Source organism: Austrofundulus limnaeus, unplaced genomic scaffold (assembly GCF_001266775.1).
Source record: "Austrofundulus limnaeus strain Quisiro unplaced genomic scaffold, Austrofundulus_limnaeus-1.0 Scaffold0, whole genome shotgun sequence".
Classification (NCBI taxonomy): domain Eukaryota; kingdom Metazoa; phylum Chordata; class Actinopteri; order Cyprinodontiformes; family Rivulidae; genus Austrofundulus; species Austrofundulus limnaeus.
In genome coordinates this window covers 10,643,673-10,651,429 of record NW_013952402.1, presented here as the reverse complement: position 1 = coordinate 10,651,429, position 7,757 = coordinate 10,643,673, and positions in this window count along the sequence as shown.

The following is a 7,757-nucleotide window of genomic DNA, read 5'->3' as shown; positions in this document are numbered from 1 at the left end:
CACACACACACACACACACACACACACACACACACACACACACACACGCTAGGGATATTTACTGGAACGTAGTAATGCATATTGATCTCAAAGTTCAGTTTCAGCTAAAGAAAGCAGACCTAAACATGGTCAGTTTCATGAACACAAACATTTAACACTAGAATCCATATTAATCCATGTTGTTTTTGGTTTTTCACTGCATTATTTAGTTGTTTGTTTTTTGTTACCATCTGAGTCTCCTGCTTTGATGAATCACATTTCAAAAAGAGAAAACCAAAAAAAAARGGTATTTACTGTCAAATTAGAACCCTACCCATTTGAACATAATGTTTGCATTAGTGTAATACATTTATGACAGTGAAAAGTYGTATATTCTCACTGTTCATCCAGGGAAAAGGTTATAAAAGCCAGACACACATTCTAATTTCTCTTCACAGCTCATAATTAAACACCTGCTTTTATTTTGTTAAACAGGTTTTTGGGTCTGATTAATGACACTGGTTTATAAAGTGTCTAAAAACAACTGACAGGCATCTCACATGATAACATGCTCTGATGAAATATGTAGTATGAAATACTGTCTGTATTTTCCTAAGATCACATTAGCTGCTTTTCTTAGCATTTCTGAGGACCATACGGCTTGTTTTGCATAATTTAGTTCGTTAAGTGATCAGTAAATAATAAACCAGGAATAAGCAGGTAACCAAGGAAGGAGGTCAGTTTGTACTTTTGTTAAATTGAACTCCGAGGTTGAACTTAGTTGTTGCCATTTTGTACAAAGTTTTTCTTTCATGTAGGGTTGAGCAAAATCGTGTTGGGYGCAGTTAATAGTCAGAAAAACTGTCACTGATTATTATTATTAGCCACTTTACTGGAATTAGTGTTGTGGGATGATGAGATGAAATATTTATGTGTGCAATGCATGTGAGCCCATGACATAACACTGGTCGAAGGCCACACAGAGCAGCTAACACTAAGACTACAAACRTGTTTAATCACCTGAAATACTGCTATAAACCGAAGTACGAGGAAARCCAGAAGATGCAGACCAAGGCCACAACGCTATCTACAACAAATTCTGCTCCACCAAACGGTGGAAACAAAATTACCCAGCTGAGAATCCACAATGCACTCAGTCAGTCTGGTCCTTGCACGCAGCAAGAAAGCTCCAGAAGGAGATAACCCAGGCTGCATATTGCGTTACTAAATTTAAGATGCATAATCTACTTTGTGGAAAATGTTGGTCTCACTTCACAYAACTTAATATTTTAACCTGTTAAAGTGAAGAAGTTAGTTTGACTGATTATTTGTATGCATAATTGTAGAACACAGGAAAATGATTTAGAGTCAAAAACATCCAAGTTCAATAGTTATCATTTCATCCTCATATTAATCATTCTTGGCTAAATGCACAATTAATACTTTTTTTTTTTGCCAATATCGTCCAAACGTACTTTTATGTTGTTTGCTGCATTTAGCAGTTTGCAACCATGTACTGACATCATGATTAGGGCAGTATCATTTACTTTAGACACAGCATTAAAATGAAATTGAAATTAAAAGACAAAAACCCTAAATTTGTCCTGACCATGCCAACGATGCAATAACAAAACAGGCCAATAGATCAAGTCGCTGACATTGGAACGGCTGCCAAAGTGAGCACAATGAGGGCTAATGTGAGCAAGTACAAAGAAACCCTTGGGAGAAAGCTTCTGTTTCTGCCCATRAAGTATAAGTAAATGGTGACATAAGCTTCAAAACCTGGTGAAAGTGCAAACTGACCTAGACTCAGCAGTGAACACAGGCATGAAAAACAGAAAAGCATTCCTTACAAGATGGTGCTCTTGTCCCAATGTCCAACCCAGTGGGACACACCTCCACACCCTTTATGGAGAAGTTGTACCAGGAGAAGATTATCATAAAACAAACTACAATCAGTGCTGACTTTAGCCAATTATCAGTATTTATACTTGAGAGAAATAACATTAATTCCAACTGGAAGCAGCTGCAGTTTGCATGTTTTGTAATTGATTAGATTAAATATGTACAATTGTGGATAATACATCTTAACCAGTTTTATATAGATCAGTTTAAACACTGTTACCACAAAACTACTTATTGTGAGGAATRAAAAAGTTGTTTTAGATTCACAAATAATTATTTTTTAATGTTTTGGTTTCTAATTCGGTAGCCTTCATTCACAASCAAACCTTGTTCACTTAGTTCACATGAAATCTGTTTATGGTTCGTTCTTTGTTTTTTCGGTGAAAAAAGTTTGCAAAAAGAAAACAGTCAGCTTTTTGTTTTTAATAACCTAAATGTAAAATCAAACTTATTAAAAAATCCACAGTGTTTGATTTTTGCTTTAACCATCTAAATTCTGAACCAATTATACAGTTGTTGTTTTGATATATGGCTTCATTAAAACAGAAACGTTTCCTAAAGATGTTGGCGATGGCTGCACTCTAACACTATTCTGAATAACTTGCAATATTAAAGCAATTTTGTTCACATCAGCATCATTATTTCAAATAATGCACTAACAAACTATAAAGCTCATCTGTGATTTACTTCACTTCACTTCACTTTATTCATTTCATTTGTAACAAATTAACAAAGTACAAAAAATATGCAATCACAATAAAATTAAATAAAATGAAAGGCAGCAGAAGAATAAATCTTACATCTGCACCTTTTTTATAAAAGAAAAGTAAAAATACAGCAAAAATCAAAACAACTTAAAACTCTTAAAAATGAACTAAAAACAAATTTTAAAACACCAATTTTAGATTTAGCCATCAAAGTGAAACAAAAAGAAAAACAATACTTATTTTTATTTTTAGTATTACAAATTTTGTTTTTCTAATTTAGTTGTAAAAAAATAATTGATTTGTTTTTTGTTTTATTTTGAAACGGAAAAATCAAAAGGACAAATAGATTACCAGTATATAAAACCATTGATTTGTTTTCATTTTGTTTTAGGGTTTGTTTTAATAGTGTGATGTTTAATTATTATAATTAATATTTTGATTTGTTGAATTTATGTTGCTGAAAGCCCATCTAGGCGTGTGCATTGCAAACTAGCCTTGAAATGTTTTATAATACAGTATTCATTGATACTTAAACCCTATATAAATCAGCAGTAGATAATTATATTATTAAAATATAGCCCACTTAATGTACAGCTTTAAAATAAATGAAAAGAAAATAAGGTTGAATTGGTCATAAAAATATAAAAAGATAACAAATATGTCAGATTTTTTTTTTATTACGAGCCTAATTGGGCAAAACCAACCATATGGTCCTTAGATAGTAACCACAGTACAATCTGAATCCAGAAAATGTGAACCGTGCTTCAAGTTTCACCCTATAAAGCAACACTAGCTCTATTATGCTTACTGTAGCTTTTCTTTGTCTAAATGCTTCTGATTAGCTTCAGGTAATAATGCTTCCTGCCTGCTTCAGTATTTTAAAATGAGGTGTGATTACACACAAACATGCAGGCCAGTCTGTTTATTTCTGTAAATACAGTATTTAAATATTGTACAGATTTTTAGCATCAAAGCAAGCAGCTTTAGAATGTGAGTGTGAACGTGTGTGTGTGTGTGTGTGTGTTTCCACATTGACATCTTCCAAGATTTTTCTTTTCATTTCCACCAGCCATGCGTGTGAAATCCTTGCATTGAATGCTGCATGACTGACTGTGTGGCCTTTACTTTGTCCTAGTTTGCAATCACTAAAACTTGAATACCTCCGTCCTTAAAAAAGTGTTACAATGAGCCAGTTTTCTGTTGGTTAGTGTTGACAATGTAAACTAATCTGAACTTGTTTCGGCTTCTTGGCCATCATACATAGGAGCACTGTAGGAATTTCCTCATGATTCGTTAAGGTAAGGGGATCGTCCCACATTGCTGGAATGCAGATGAATTTGGTGAWACAGAGGAGGGGTCTGCAACCTCTGGGGCCAGATGCAGCATCTTGAAGTCTGGATTAAAATTAACATGAGATTATTATTTTTTTCTTATTTTTTATACCCACAACAGAAAAGTCTAGCTTTATCAGTTCTTCTGTCAATTTATTTTTTTGCAAATATGTGATTGATACTACCCATACAAAAAGTAAAACATGTTTATTAGATCATGTAAGMTGCAGGTAGTTTGTTGGCCACTTCAGTAATCCAACTTCCAGCCTTATAGTATGATGTTCCTCTCAACCCACTTTTGGGAAAMTTTTAAGACTAGCTGTGAGAGGAGATTTATGGTGAGCCAATTAAATAGCAATCAGAGTAATAATAAAAAACATAAACCTGAATAGTTTAATATTGTAATGTTTTTTTTTATTGTTTATTTATACTTTTGTTCTAAAGTGTATAAATAATAATAAATGTTAAAATTAACTATATTTTTAAGTGGCCAGAAATGACCCCCTTTCATGAACTCAAAGCAGCCCACGGGCCACTAGTTGATAATCACACTTGAAGCACATTTTGTGATTTCAGACACATTTTTTATTTGTGAACCAAAGGGCAGAGATGGCTCTTTTGAGTGTAAAGGTTGCAGACCCCCAGTGTGTAGAAACAGAGAGAGAGACTTCTACAAAACAGACCTCCAGGTGATGAAACCACATCATGGAATCAGAAATAACCAGGAATTATTTTTAGGATCTGAGTGATGAACTTAGCTTTGTATATCTGGGTGACTGAAAAGCTCAGTGTGTAGCAGATACTGACATCCTGTGGTCATGTTGCAGAGAGCAGCTAACTTCCATGCTGTCCACCCACTCTGGCAACAAACAGCTCTGCAGACTCTGACCACAGACCTGTGATGTCATCAGGATGTTGTGCAATAAAAGGTTATTGTGTGCAACTTGAGCACACATATGCAGTTAGTCCAGGTCTTATGGAGTTGCCAGGTCCATTGAGCTCTTTTTTTAATACACACATTTAGAAACAAATGTGAGGCTTTTATACATTTATACAAGAAAATTCAAGACGGCCACCAGAACTAATTTTAAACGGCTTTAATTCCCGTTTTAAGAAATATTGAGGTGAAATTTTGTGTAATCATAGCTAAGAATGATCCAGAAAACATGCAAAATTTTAGTCACATTTTATTTACAGTATCAGCCAGTTTTAGACATTCWAAGATTAGTGTAGAGGTTGAAAATAATCTTTACCAAATTTTAAATTTCACGCTGGCTGCCACACCTGACTTTTAAAGGCTATAATTCAGCTACTTTAAGACTTATYGAGATTAAATTTGCTGTGGAGTAGCTAAGAATGATCACATGCTGATCGCTGATGCTAATCCCAAATTAAGCTAACTAATAACGCTAATGCTAATTTAGAAAGGGCTATAATTCAGCCAGTTATGAACAGTTGGTACAGTAGTATCAGATAACAATCTTTAACAAAATATAACTGCAAATACAAAAACCAAGATCTCCGCCCACTTGTAATTTATTTCGAGGTAGCCATTCAGGTACCACCCACCTCTGGCTCCACCCCCTGCTGTGCGTATGAAGGATTTGCCAAATTTTGTGTCTCTGGACAATCTATTTACTACACAAATTGTTGTGTTTATACAGCAGAGGAAATGAAAAGTTCCTTCTGGCATATTACCAGTAGATGTAGGGTTGACTAACGTACAGTGGCTGTATCGACTACTTATTTAATAAAACTTGATGTAGTCGTACATTTTACTTATCAGCTTGCAGGGAAATCACACTTTATAGGTTGTAATCGAATCAGCCTCTTAAAAATATTCACTGTAAATCGTAATGTCTTCTATTAATCCAAGCCTCCGTTTTGGGTAGTTTAGGGGGGATAAGTACAGTACAACAGCAGGTTTGATTTGTCTTTTTGACAATTCATTGTTTAGTCTGAGGAGTCACACGAGACACTGATCTACAGATGAAGGCGGCTTGACATCCTTCGTAGCAGATAAACATAGATTAGATGATTCTTGGATGCAAGTTGAACAAGCTCTGTGTATTTTTAGGCTTCACTGAAAACATACCATTTGGGATTATCCACAGCTGTTAATAGAGATTTCTCAGAAAGATTCTCACCTATTTCCTTCCCTGATGAGGTGGATCCGCCTGCAGCAGCCTGTTGTCGTGTAATAAATGTATTCCTCCATTTCTCAGCTGCGTTTCCTCAGCCACCACCGGTCAATGTTGTGACACAAGTGATTAGATCTGTAAAACAAGCTCTAACTACAGAGCCGTATAAAATGTGTTAACTTTTAGCTGAATTTAGCTTTTTACCATAATTCACCTACATTGTGGCTACTACGTCATCAGAATAGCAAGTGATTACATAAACTGTGGTTAGGTGCACTGCTTCAGTTTGTCTCACTAACTCACCTGCATGCATTGAGCAACACTGCAATTATTTATCCATTTTTTCTTTTGCTGTTACTCTGAACAGTGCTCCTCTTCTACGTGCCTTTGGTGGTTGTATAAAGGTCTTCTCACAAACAGAAGGACCCACAGCCTAAATAGAAAATATTTCTGCTTCATTATAAGGCAATAAAAATCATTTAGACTTTTTTAGCTAAGGGGGTGTAATAACCATCTGGCTTCTAGAAGTAAAACCTAAAAAAAGATTATATTAGGTACTTTACACTAGTTTCTAATAATCAGAACCTGCCACAAGTGCAGTTGTTGGCGATGTGTTTAGTTCAGAGCAGAGTCATGTTAAGCTGTTGCTTGACAGAGAAGAGGTTTATATAAAAGGGTTATACTGCTGTTGAGTTCATAGCTCTCAGAATCAGACAGTAGCTGTATAAATCGATGAATTTATGTTGATATTGGCGTCTTCCTTTGCCTGACTTCTCAAAACTCTTTTATTGGGACTSTGTATTCCAACCGACACAAACTTCAGCATTTTCCCTCGTGGTCGTTTGTTTTTGCATTAGCTTCAGAAGTGTGATATTTCAATATTGTAGGGGTGTAATGGTCCATGTATTCAAACAGAACAAATGGGTTACAGATGTCAAAGACGGGGTGCAGGCATTCATTAGTCACAGGAAGGGATGAAAGTGTTTTGATATCTTAATATTAGACACACACTGCATGGGGAAAAAATCCAATTTGGAAATTAGATATTTAAATGTTTTATTCAGTTCTGTATTACTTTTTATTTTTGGTTAAAGTCTTGGTCAAATTTATTGAAACAAACCTCTTTTGTACTACTTTCTTAACAAAAGGGATTTCCTTCCAACTTGGGAGTTTAATAAAATGGTCCATTTCACACATGACCTGTAGGACCCTGCTGAGACATCTAATTACCAGTTGAGTCTTCCTACKAGCAGAGTTGGTTTGTTGTCTGTTTTGGGGGATTGTCTATTCAAAATAAGTCTACAAATAACAGTTGTCATTTGTTTCTTACTCTACCCCAAAACTCAGGTATATACCCAACAGTGACATGTACCATTACACCTCTACTAGACCTGTTTGTTAATTAGACATAATTAAAGGGGGTATTACAGTATGTATTTTCCAGGCACATAAATGGAACAGTTACTTGATTTTGGTACAGGATTGAACTGTTACCATGAAAATGCTGTATAAATCAAAAATTAATTTGATCTAAACACATTGAAATGGGCCTCTGTCTCTTTAAGAACATCCTACCATTTCAGACGCTCCCACTTCAGCAAGTCTTCACAACAATGCTTCAGGGGAGGGATGCTGTTTGGGGCGGGAGCTCGGCTGCAGACTGAGCTCCAGGGTGGAGCTTTGTACATATAGGC